Below are 13,363 nucleotides of genomic sequence, written 5' to 3'. Positions count from 1 at the left end.
TTTTTAGAAGAAAGTTGAATTAAACTTTAAATCAAGAAGATTAATATTTTCCCAATAAAGACGAATTTTCGACAAGCTTCATGAATTTTCAACCAGAAAAGACCAATGTTCAACGTAAAATGAAAGAGTTAATTTTGCATTTTAAAAAATCAATAAAAAATTATCTTCAGTTGAAAAAGTTTATTCTCAACAATGAAATACAAATAATTTTCAATAAAATAATTTAACTTTCAACCAATAAGTTTCACATTCAACGGAGATAATTAATTTTCTACCATAAGCCGAAGTTTCAAAATAATATATAAATTTTAAACAAAATAGTTGAATGATTTCTAGAATTGAAAAACTTTACTACAACTCATAAATGAAAAAAAATATACTTATCAACAATAATCTTTTTCGTATAAAATAATAAGATGAAATTAATTTTTATTTTTTCAGCATTTAAAAAAAAAAATTTATATGAAACAAATAGTATAAAACAAATAATTTATTTAATTCAGAGAAGCAGAAGAACTTCATTATTTAATATTAAACAATAATTTTCGCTCTGATTTAAGGCAGAAAAGTTAAAGAAACGATTACCAACAAAATAATTTCTTTAATTTTAAGAAGAATAGAAACATAATTGCATAATTAAATTTAAACATATCTTTGCTTTTAATTTCTGTGAATTTTTGGAAATTAAATCAATGTATTTGAGAGTAGAAGAGGGTCTACTGAAAAATGCCAAAAAATAAAATTCCCACAAAATAAAATATTCGAAATATAAAATCGCTGTAATATAAAAATTCCGAATTGGCAAATTCCCGAAAGAAAATTGCCAAATTATAAAATATTTCTATTACAGAAAATTTTGTTTATAATGTTCAATGTATTTAAAAAAGCAACATTCTAATTTTAAAACAAATTTTTTTTGATCGAAACATTTAATTTGGCCATTTTTGTCCGTCATTTTATTATTCGAGAATTTACAATTCGGGATGTTTATACCTCAACAATTTTTAAATTCCTGGAATTTTCTATATCGAATATTTTCTTTTGCGGGAATTTTCAAATTTCCCGTTAAGTTATAGCTATGCGCAGTGAAAATGGGATGACTGAAACATTCAAAAAAATAAAATTCCCGAACAACTTATAATATTACTGAATTTGAAAATCCCCGAATAGTAAAATTCCCGACAGAAAATTGACACTTATAAAATATCCGAACTACAAAATTCTCAAATTGAAACAATCAAAATTTTTTATAATTAATATTTATTCATTAAAAATATAATCATCGAATGTTTCTACTCAAAAAAATATATTTTTAATGTTTAAAGTTTTTAAAATTACAGTTTGAATTTAAAATAACAATAATTTTAGAAATATTTTATAATTTGTCCATTTTCTGTCGGGAATTTTCAAATTTGGTAATATTATAAACAGTTGAGAATTTTTCCAGTCTGTAAAATTATAAACTTTTCGGGAATTTCCCATTTGGGGAATTTCATAATTCGGGAAGTTTCGGGAATGTTATTAGTCGTAAATTTTAGTTTTCGGGAATTTTATTATTCGGGAATTTTCCAATTTTTCTTATCCGGGAGTTTTCCAATTCGAGAATTTGACAAGTATGAAATTTCACAGTGATCAGAATTTTGTTTTTCGGGAACTTTCAAATTCGGTAATATTATAAAATTTTCAGGAATTTTCCAATTCGGGAATTTTATCATTCGAGAATTTTTAAATTCGATAATATTATAAACTGTTGGGAATTTTTCAATTTGGTAATTTTATCAACTTTTCGGGAATTTCCAAATTCAGGATTTTTCTTAACCGGGAGTTTTCCAATTCGAGAATTTTCCAAGTATGGAATTTCACAGTGCGGGGAATTCTGTTATTCGGGAATTTTCAAATTCGTAATATTGGAAACTGTTATGATTTTTGCAATTTGTTAAGTTTATCTATTTTTCGGGAATTTCTCAATTCGGGATTTTTATCATCCGGCAGTTTTCCAATTCGAGAATTTTCCAAGTATGGAATTTCACAGTGGCAGGAATTTTATTATTCGGGAATTTTCCAATTCGTTAATATTATAAACTATTCGGGATTTTTATTATTCGTGAGTTTTTCAATTCGGGAATTTTATTATTTGGAAATTGTATTATTCGGGAATAATATTAAGCGGTAATTTTCCAATTCGGGAATTTCACTTAGGAATTTTATTGTTTGGGATTTTTCAGTCGACCCGACAAATTATCCAAGAATTGCTCTGATTTTTTGTTGGAAATGAAAAAAAATGTGCACCTAGTTGAGATTAAAAGTGACGCAATTGACTGGGGCCTTCCTAAATAAAACGCATAGTAGAGGTGTGTAAGCACCGTTCCGCACGAGTATAATATGGGGCGGCACGAGCGGACGCGCGTATTTTGTTCGCTGCCAGTGCTCGTCACACCGTCAAAGCGTCTCGACGCCGGGCGTCCCGCGATGTCAATCTTGATAAAATTCGACACTTTTAATCATCGAATTTTAATAACATTCCAATAAACTTAAAAATAAAGTGTCAGTTTAAAAATTTTAATTTATCAGTGAAATAACATTTCTGTCTTTTAAATATGTTTCTACAATTTGCAGAGTGTTTATCGATGCAAGAGATTATTTAAAAATTGAGTGCTTTGATTATAAAAAAAAAATAATAGACAAGTGCAAAAAATCTAGAGTGTGTGAAAAATTAAAAAAAAAAAAAACAACAAAAGAGTGCGTCAATTGTGTAATAAATTCGGAAATATAAATTTTTCCTGGTGCCATTTTTGTGGATGGATTATAAAAATGTTATGTTTTTGATACGCCAAAAATAGTGCACACTTTTGGTGAATTTGTGCTGGGATGAAAGTTTCAAGATGTTGAGTAATTTTAAAAGGTCTGTGCTCAGGTGGACTAGTAGGTGACAGTTTGGATCAAGTTCGATGCCATTGAAGTTTTAGTGAGTTTTCAATTTTTATTCAGATACTTTTTATAATTTATATTATATTTTAAGATAATAGGGTGGGTACAAATAGGGAAATTATATATAGAAATCGAATTTGGAAAAAAAGGGGAAAAATTGAGGACCCTGAAAAATAAGAACAAATTTGCATCCCATTGATGAAATCCTTCAACTTGCACGTTAAGCATATGAGAGGTAAATTTCCAATAAAAACCAACTAATTTTCAAAAAAATAATTAGATTTTCAATTAAAGAAGTAATCTTCTTGGTTTAAATTTAAAAAATTTTAATTTAGTTCAATTTTTATTCAAAGAGTTGAATTTTCAATAAAGAAAATTAATTTTCTTCCAAAAAGCCGAATTAAAAAAATATATATATATTTTCAACAAAATATTAGTAGAATTTTAATTTTTTGGTTTCTATTTTAAATTTTTTCCAGGACTTTATTTGCGCCGAAAGCATATATTTTTTTCTAAATCAAAGCAATAGTATGAAACAAATAATTTCTTAAATTCAAAGAAGAATGAAAACTTCATTATTTAAAATTGCATACCTTTTTATTGTAAATTAAAGCAGAAAGTTTCAGAAATTATTGTTAACTTTTTTAACTGTATTTTGATTAATAAATTAAAAAATCTATTTTTAAAAAATAATTTTCTTGGTTTAAAATAATAAGAATATACCAATTATTTTTCAATTTTTCTGTAATTCATTTGAATCAAAAGAAAAAAATTTTTAATAAAAGAAATAGTATCACACAAATAAAACGATTCATTGAAGTTTAAGTGAGTTTTCAATTTTTATTCTGATATTTTTTATAATATATATTATATTCCTAAGTAATAGGATGGGTCGAAAAAAGAAAAAAACTGTTTTTTTTTTTTAATTAAAATAATGACTGTATTCAGGCTAAAAATAAAAAAAATCAAGAAATAAATTTCTTGGTGTAAAATGAGATACAATTAATTGTTTCTCAATTTTTTTCAGTACTTTATGCGAATCAGAAGAATATTTTTTGAAATAAAAGGAATAGTATCACCAAAATAACCTTTTTAATTTAAAAAAGAAGGAAAACATAATTATTTTAAATGAAACAACTTTTTGCTTTGAATTAAGGCTGAAAAGTTGAGGAAACGATCAAAATAATAATTATTTTCATTTTTTGCAGTAATTTATTAAATCAAAATAATACAATTTTTTTATTCAAGAAATAGTACCACCAAAAAAATCGTTTCTTTAATTCAAAGAAGAAGAAAAACGTCATTATTTAAACATAAACAACTTTTTTCTTTAAATTAAAGAAGAAAAGTTGGAAAAACGATATTTTTTATTTTAAAAAAACTGTATTTTGACTCATGAATTAAAAAAAAATAATAATTATATTCTGGGTTTAAAATGATAAAATAAAATATTTCTTAAATTGTTTTCAGTAAAAGAATATCTTTTAAAATCAAATAAATGGTACCGAAAAAAGGTTTTGAATTCAAAGAAGAAGAAAAACTTCATTATTCAAAATGAAACACAGCTTCGTTTCAAATTAAAGCAAAAATGTTAAAGAAACGATTTTAAAAATTTTTTAACGTGTATTTTTACTCATAAATTGAAAAAAAATCATTTTCTTAGTTAACAATATTGTGATTAAATCAATCATTTTATACATTTTTCTAGTAATTTATTTAAAACAAAAGAATATTTTCTTTAATCAAAGAAATAGTATCAAACGAATAATTCGATTTCATTCAAGTTTCGGGAGTTTTCAATACTTCTTGAGGTAGTTTTTATAATTCACCTTATATTCTTAATTAACAGGGTAGTTAAAAAAAATTGTAAATAGAAAACAAATTTGGAACCACATGGAAGAGTATGAGGACCCTGAAGAAGTATTTTTAATTTAAATTGGTTGAATTTTCCACAAAAAAGATGGTTTAAAGAAATATTAAAATTTTTAACCTAAGCAAACTGCATACATTTTCAACCAAATAGTTTAAATCTCAAATTAAAAAAATTAATTTTTAACAAAAAATGGAAGTGTTCGTTATTCAGTTAAAAATATATTTAAAAAATCATCTTCTGTTAAAAATTGAACTCTGAACAATAAACAATAACTAATTTTCAACAAAGTAGTTCAATTTTTAACCGAAGTACTTTATTTGAAAAAAAGATCTTGTTTAAATCAAAGAAATAATATCAAACATATAATTTTTCTAATTGGAAGAACAAGAAAAACGTAATTAATTAAAATTAAACCTTTTGCTTTGAATTAAAGCAGAAAAGTTAAAGAAACGATTTAAAAAACAATTAACTTTATTTTGATTTCTAAATTTTAACAAATTTTTTGTTTCAAATAAATAATTTTTTTGGTATGAGATAATGAGAATATATTAATTATTTCTTTATTTCTTGCAGTAATTTATTTGAATCAAAAGAATATATTTTTTAAATTAAAGAAATAGTACGCGCAGCATATAATTTATTTAAATTAAAGCAGAAGACAAACGTCATTATTTAAAATGAAAGAAATTTTTGCTTTTAATTAAAGTAGTGAAGTTTAATAAACGAATTTTAAAATTTAAAAAGACTGTATTTTGACTCTTAAATTTCAAAAAAAAATTTTGTTCTTAATAAATAATTTTGTTTATTTCAAATAATGAGATTAAATTAATTATTTGCTCATTTTCTTCCAGTAATTTATTTGAATCAAAAGTACATCTTTTTTTAAGTGAAAGAAATAGCATCAAACAAATCATTTCTTTAATTCAAAGGAAAATAAAAGTCTCATTAGTTAAAATTAAACACATCTTTTTTTCGAATTAAAACAGAAAAATTAAAGGAAGAATTTTTAAAATTAAAAAAACTGTATTTTGTCTCATAAATTAAAAACGAATTAAAGGAATAATTTTCTTGCTTCAAAATAATGAGAATAAATGAATTATTTCCTAATCTTTTTCTATTGATTCATTTGAAATAAAAGATAATTTGTTTAAATCAAAGAAAAAGTATCAAATCAATAATCTGATGCCATTGAAGTTTTAATGAGTTTTCAATTTTCATTCAGTTATTTTTTTTATAATTTATATTATATTCTTAATTAATAGGGTGTTTCGGAAGAAGGAAAATTATGTATAGAAATCGAATTTGAAACCAAATGGAAAAGTATGAGGACCCTTGACGAAGTGTAATTAATTTGGTGCCGATAGATGAAGTCCTTCAACTTGCACGTTAGCAAAATGTACTTCAAAAAATTCTAATTTTCACAGCTCTTTAATTAACGTTCTCGAGGTGGTAATTTATGTATAACGAACCCCGGTTTTCAATAAAGTATGTTTTAAATTCTTTCGGAAAGACAAAAGAAGATTTTTTTTTAAACTGAGTTTTGTCTTTTTCCTTTTTATTTTTGTTTCCAGCTGGATTTAGGAAATTTTTTCTACGTCAAAAGGATTTTCACTCGTAAAAATAAGCTAGCAGACAAATAATTTAAAAAGTAAAAAAAAATAATAATTTTTAAAACTGTTTCTCTCCTTTTTGGATTCTTTAGACTTGTCCTTTTTTTCTAATGTATTTTCACTTGTACAAAACCTTCCAACGTGAAATAAATGTTTTAATGTCAGGTAGAAAAAATGATTCTGGAAAACAAAATTTTTTGGTTACATGGACTGGTCAATTTTTTATCGTGTGTGTTGTTATAATCACAAAAACCCTCAGATATTATCAATTCTTTTTTACACTCTCAATATTCTGAAGAAACGGTTTTAACAAATTCAAATTAAGGAACTTTTTATTGATAGTGTTTGTTATAAAATTACTGTTTTTGGAATAATATAATAAATTATTACGTATGTATACTCTCATATTATTACAATATTTAATGGCAATAATATCGAGTAACAATATTTTACAACATTTGTCTTAAATCTTTAACATAAATAATATAAAATACGTAGACTGTAACTAATGCTTTTCAAATAAATATGCGGGGATGATATAATCCCCCCAAAACAAAATATTTATTCCCGAAAATTGTGAATCCGAATTCTGAAATTCTAAAATTTAAATAATTACAAAATTTGTTTAATAAATAATATTTACTAAAAATACAATAATAAAATATTTTCTTCAACGAAACATTTTTTGATGTTTAATATTTGCTTAAATTATTGTTTGAATATTTCATTACTGTATTCTTAATAAGTAAATAATATATTTTTTTAAACCTGGAACGCTCAGTCGTTCCATTTTATCATTTTGGACATTTTTTTTACACAAATTTTGTTTGAGAATTTTATATTGTCGAAAATTTTATTTTACAGAATTTTTCCGCCGTCTCATAAGAATAATTAAAACCAAATTTCTCAATGGATAGTTCCTTTTTAAAATTTGCATAGTATTTTTTTTTTATTATTGTAGTTGTAATCAAAATCTTGTACTCGTACTTCACTTCTGCATTGAGAAATATTTTTAAAAATTATTGTTATTTTTAAATAAATAACAATAATTTAAAAAAGGGCATTGAACATGCAGAAAAAAATGTCTTTTGATCAAGATATTTCATTATTGTGTTTTTAATTGATAAATATCATTAATTAAAAAACAATTTTTTTAAGTGTTTATATTCGGAAATTTTCTAATGTCGGGAATTTCAGAGTGTCGAATATAATTGTTTAGGAAGTGGAAAATTCCTGATTAATAAAATTCTCGAATAATAAAATTTCCAACAGAAGATTGTCGGATTATAAAATATCCGAACTAGAAAATTCCTGAAATTATTAAATTGCCGAAGAGTATATAATATTACCGGATTTTAAAATTCAACAAAAATAAAATTCCCGAATTTTTGTAAATTTATCAAATATTTTTTTTAACCGAACATTAAAAAAAAATGGTTTAATTCTAGTAATTTTCCAGTGTCGGATATTTTAAAATTCGGCATTTTTCTGTCGAGAATTTAATTATTCGAAAAATTTTGATTTCGGTAATATTACAAACTGTCGAGAATTAAATTATTCAGGAATTTTCAACTTTGGTCATATTTTTAACTGTTTGGGAATTTTATTTACTAGGATTTTTCAATCGTCCCATTTGATCATTTAAAAAATTGTTTATCTCAAATATCTTTTTTTTTCGAATTTTACAGTGTTGGAACATTTTTTCCCTGTATTTTTAAGTCGTCCCGTAAATTTTCGAAGTTTTATAAAATCCGAAAACAGTTAATTGCCGAAATTTCAAATTCACAAAAAATAGTGAATTGTCGAAATTTCAAGTTCTAGAAATTTGTAAATTGATAAATTTTCAAACTACCACAAAAAAATTTAATAATTATTTTCTTTTAGAATAATCTTTTAATTTATATGGGATATTTATTTTCAAGTCTACTGCTATTTAAATCTTATTTCTTTATTTTTTCGGAAATGCACTAATTTCAGGAATTCATTTGCAGAAATTTTAAAATTTAAGGAATTTATTTTTTCCAGAAATTTTTAAATTTTTGAAAATTTTTCTTTTGGTAGTTATTTTGTTAGCATTTTGTTAAATTTCGGAATTTGGAGATTGATAAAAATTTCAGTAATTTTGAATAAAAACAATTAATAATTATTTTTTAATTTAATTTTTAATAAAAGATTCTTTTTAATTTTTTAAAAATATTTATTTTTGTTTAAATACTATATTTCTTAATTATCAAAATATAAATGTTTTTTATTTAAAAAAATGAAAATCCTTAATGTTTTATGCACTTAATTAGCTTCAAGAAACCTTTCTCAACTTGAAGCAACAGTTGTACTCTTGACAGGCGCAACATTCAAGGGCGTCGCTAGAAAAAGAATCTAGAGTGACAAATTTAAATCTGGTAAAAAGATTATGTTCTTCTCCAAATGAACCAGCGACTACAAAATGATACAAAAATATTTATTATTTCCCTAGAAACTATTTTTACAACCCCAGCTAGAAAACAATAAAATAATTATCGCTAATCTTTTGATAATTTAAACATTGAAATTATTTAAAAAATTATATCGAAAGCAGTGTTGGGGAAGTTACTTTTTTTGAGTAGTTAGTTAAAGTTACCAGATGAAGTAACTTTAAGTTATCTAAAAATTTACTTTTTTCAATTTCTCAATTTTATAATTAGGGAATCAAAACAACTCATGATATCACTTACAAAATTAATTTAAAAGGAAATAGGCATTCGTTGAAGCAAATAAAAATTTTTTTCAGCAGCGATTAAAAATGATTTTTCATATTAAATTTGAAGAGAAAATCATGACCAAATAGTTGGACTTTCTACCGAAATATAAAAATTTTTAATAAAATATATAAATTTTCAACCAAATGCTTGAATTTTCATACCGAAAATATTAATTTTGAACAAAAAAGTTAATTCCCAACCAATAGGTTGATTTTTTTAAATATTTTGAAACCAAAAAGACTAAAGAGATCAATTTCCAACAAAAAAGCTGATTTTCAACCTAATATTCGAATTTTTTACCAAAATGTTTTACTTTTCTACCCAATTAAAAAGCAGATTTGAAACAAAATAATTTAATTCTCAACCAAAGAAATGAATTTTGAAGTAAAATCATGAATCTTCAACGAAACAACTAAATTATTAATAAATTAGTTCAACTTTAACCGAACATTTCAAATTTGAATTTAAAATCAAACCCAGTTAAATTCAACCAAAAAATCCTTAACGATATCAGATTAATTTTCTAACGAAATATTTGAATTTTCAACACCAAACAAATGACATTTTTTTACCAAAATAAATTAATTTTGAAACGAAAAAGCAGAATTTTTAACCAAAAATGAAAAAAATCCCTTCAATTTTCCAATTTTTAAGCCATAAACACTAATTTTATACAAGGCAGTTTTATTTTCAAACCGATAATATGAATTATTAACAAAAAAAGTTACTTTTCCATCAATTTGTTCACCTTTCTACCAAATTAGTGGAATTTTTAACAAAATACATAAATTTAAAAAAAATAAAAACGAATTTTCATCAAAACAGTTGAACCCTTAACCAAATCATATTAACTTTCCTCCGAGATAGTGGAATTTTCAACAATAAAAAGATGAGATTTTTTACTATAAGATGTTAATTTTAAAACGAAAAAGCCGAATTTTGAACCAAGAAAGAAAATAAGTTTTCACTGAATTGTTGATTTTTCAATACAAAAAGTTGAACTTTCTACCTAAAAGTTGTATTTTAAAACCGAAAATATAAATTTTCAAAAAAGTTACTTTCGAACCAAAATAAAAATCCCAAATTGAAAAATTCTCGAACAATAAAATTCCTGAACAGTTCACAATATTACCAAATTGAAAGATATCAGACAAACAATTTTTTTGTAATAAATATGATTTATTTATTAAAACTAAATTAATCAAATGTTTTTTATAAGAGAAATTGTTTTTAAAGTTTAAAAAAATTATTGTTGAATTTAAATTAACAATAATTAAAGAATATATTTTTCTAAGTGAAACATTTTGTTTTAAACTGTTAATTGCATTTTAAATATTACAAAAAGCTTTCTCAAAAATCGATTTTTTGATTGAAGAAACATGAACACATTAAAAATAAATTTCGAGATAAATCAGTGCTGAATTCAATACTGCAAAGTTTGTTAGGAAAATTTTGTTTGGTTTGGAGAAAATACAAAAGTAAACCATTTTTTTCTTTTGAGGCGCAGATGTTTGTAAGATGATTTTTTAAGACAATTTTTGTACAATTATTGTTATTTTTAATTCAAACAATAATTTTAAGAAACTTTAAACATAAAAAATGTTGTTTTATAAAAATATGCGATCATTGAATTTTAAATAAACACATGATATTTATTAAAAGCTATTTATTTAATTGTTTAAATTCGGTAATTTTCAAATTAGGTAATATTATAAACTGCCGAGAATTTTATTATTTGGGAATTTTAGTATCGAGAATATCTTTTTTCGGGATTTTTCAATCGTCCTTAAATAATTTTATTGATAAACAATTTAATATACCCTACATAAACTGAAACAATCTAATTATCAGTTTGATAATTAATTATCACAAGTTTTTTTTCTTAAATTATAAATTGTGTAATACCGAAAAATGCTCGAGAATGTAAAAAAAAGTATTCTCTGAAAAGACCTACTTACGTCTCGTCTGCCAATATTCCACAAACCACATTCTCAATTTTAATTTTAAACCCTCGAGAAAACACTTCTAGATTCTTAAGATCTAAAAATAAGTGAGGATAGCTTTGTTGAAATAAATTGGAATTTTTCGCCTTTTCGACAATTTGACTTTCGAGATTTGTCACCCTGTGCAGTAGGGTGGTCCAAAAATGCATATGAATTTTTTTCTCTCAAATTTTCGTGCATATCGCCCCCAGATTATTTTGGAACCCTCATCAAAATACAAAAGAATACAAAACAACGCTTACTTTTCAAATATCATTTTTAAATATCTTACAGGGTCCCAAAAAAATCCCATAAGTGAAAAATTGGGTTTCGCGAGTTTTTTGCACTAATTATAATTTTTTATGTATACATTGTTTCTGATACACAAAATATTACTTTATACTGATAATTATATGTTTACGTAAATTGTTTAAACAATTTATTATTGTTTTTAGCCATTTTCTTTTTGAATAGAGTTCGAAAGTCGCGGTTTTTCCGAATTTTACAACTTAGTTTCAACTTTTCTGTTATAGCGAGACAGCAATAGACAAATAAATATAACGAAAATGATTGTCCAAAAAATTTATTATTCTTTATAAGAATATTATTTTAGAATAATGCTAGAAAGTTACAGTTTTCTCCTTAGATTTTCCACTTTTTTCTACTTTTCCATTAGATGGAGCTAATAAATAATTCAAGCTAACAAAAAGAATTATTTAAATAATTCATTATTATTTTTAATAATGTTCTCTTAGAATCATGCTAGAGAGTTGCGGTTTCCTTTTCGAAAATATTTAACTATTTATCGACTATTCACTTAAAACGAGGTAAAAAATAATGCAATTTAATAAACATAAATGTTTAAACGATTTATTATTACTTAAAACTACATTCGCTCAGGGTAATGCTAGAAAATTGCGTTTTTAAAAATTTTCTATTTCTGGTCAATTTTTAAATTTGTGGGGTTGTTATTATTGTTTATAACTATTTTCTCTTAGATAATTGTTAGAAAGTTTTGTTTTTAGTTAAAATTTTTAACTTTTGCTTTAGAATTTTGGTTAAAAAAAATAATCAATAAACAGTAGAGAGAATGATCTTTTTAACAATCTCTTTCCTTTTTTTGGCAAATAAAAAATTTCAAAAATAAAATTGCCGACCCTGTAAAATTCCCGAATAATGAAAGTCCCAAATTGGAATTGGAAAATTCCATAATAATAAAATTCTCGAATTAGAAAATCCTTGAAATTAAACAAGTAACATTTTTCTCATAACTAAAAAAACAATTGAAGAAAATGTTGTTCCAGATAAATACATATTTTTTCAATTGTGGTTATTTTAAATTCAAAAAATAATTTTAGATACTTTAACCATTAAAAATATTTTTTTAAATAAAAATATTTGATTACATTATATTTTTAACATTTTTCAGACGTCCCTTTTTTGTGAATATATTTTTAGGGTGACTGAAAAATCCCGAAAAATAGCATTCCAGATAAAGTAAAATTTTGGAATAAGAAAATTCACAAAATTATGAAATTGCCGAGGTACGAAATATTTTAATTTGCACGGAGAGAACTGGTAGAGTATATGCTACTATTCGCGTTTAGTAAGCTGATTTATAGTAATAGTAACTACTCGTTGATTCAAGAACACTAAACAGCGTTGTGTTGATTCTACTGAACAGAAGAGTACGAAGGCTGACTATCTGTTCAGTAAAATCGACTGTATAGCCCTCTGACGGTCCTTAGTTGTAAGTATAAAGTTAACCTCTCTGATCCGCTGGCCGGCGCCGATCGCGTGTGACCGCGTTTATTTCGTTAATTATTGTGACTGTGACTAATCAGATTACATTTTCACTGGCTGAAAATCTCCTTTTTTAGCTATTCATCATTATTTGTCAGATGGACGAGACATAATTTTTTTGAAAATTTAGACAAAAGTTTTGAAACAAATATGAATTAGTATTATTCAGTAATATAAAATATCTTATTTTCATACTGGTGTAAACCAAAAAATCAATTTTCAGACCATTTAATTCTAATTTACAATAAATTTTAATTTTTAATTTTAATTTCATTTTTAATTTTAATTTTATTGTCAAAAGTGACTTTTAAATCAAAAAGTTTGTTTAAAATTCAGACATTCAATTTTTGAAACAAATATGTATAATACATTTAGCAATATAAAATATCTTATTTTAATATTTTAGTTGTAAACCAAAAAATTAGAAAA

The 13,363-nt window shown here is 23.9% G+C and overlaps 1 protein-coding gene across 1 annotated transcript in view; it reads left to right on the top strand.

Annotated features, from left to right (window-relative positions):
* Nucleotides 1-2,782: 2,782 nt before the first annotated feature.
* LOC117167454 overlaps nucleotides 2,783-13,363 on the top strand; it is a 131,805-nt gene continuing 121,224 nt past the window's right edge. Inside the window, exon 1 of the mRNA XM_033352409.1 lies at nucleotides 2,783-2,965. The gene's annotated coding sequence lies outside the window, so the exon portion shown is untranslated. The remainder of the gene's footprint in view (nucleotides 2,966-13,363) is intronic.

Source organism: Belonocnema kinseyi, chromosome 2, assembly GCF_010883055.1.
Source record: "Belonocnema kinseyi isolate 2016_QV_RU_SX_M_011 chromosome 2, B_treatae_v1, whole genome shotgun sequence".
Lineage (NCBI taxonomy): Eukaryota > Metazoa > Arthropoda > Insecta > Hymenoptera > Cynipidae > Belonocnema > Belonocnema kinseyi.
This window is presented reverse-complemented; position numbering and strand designations above follow the sequence as displayed.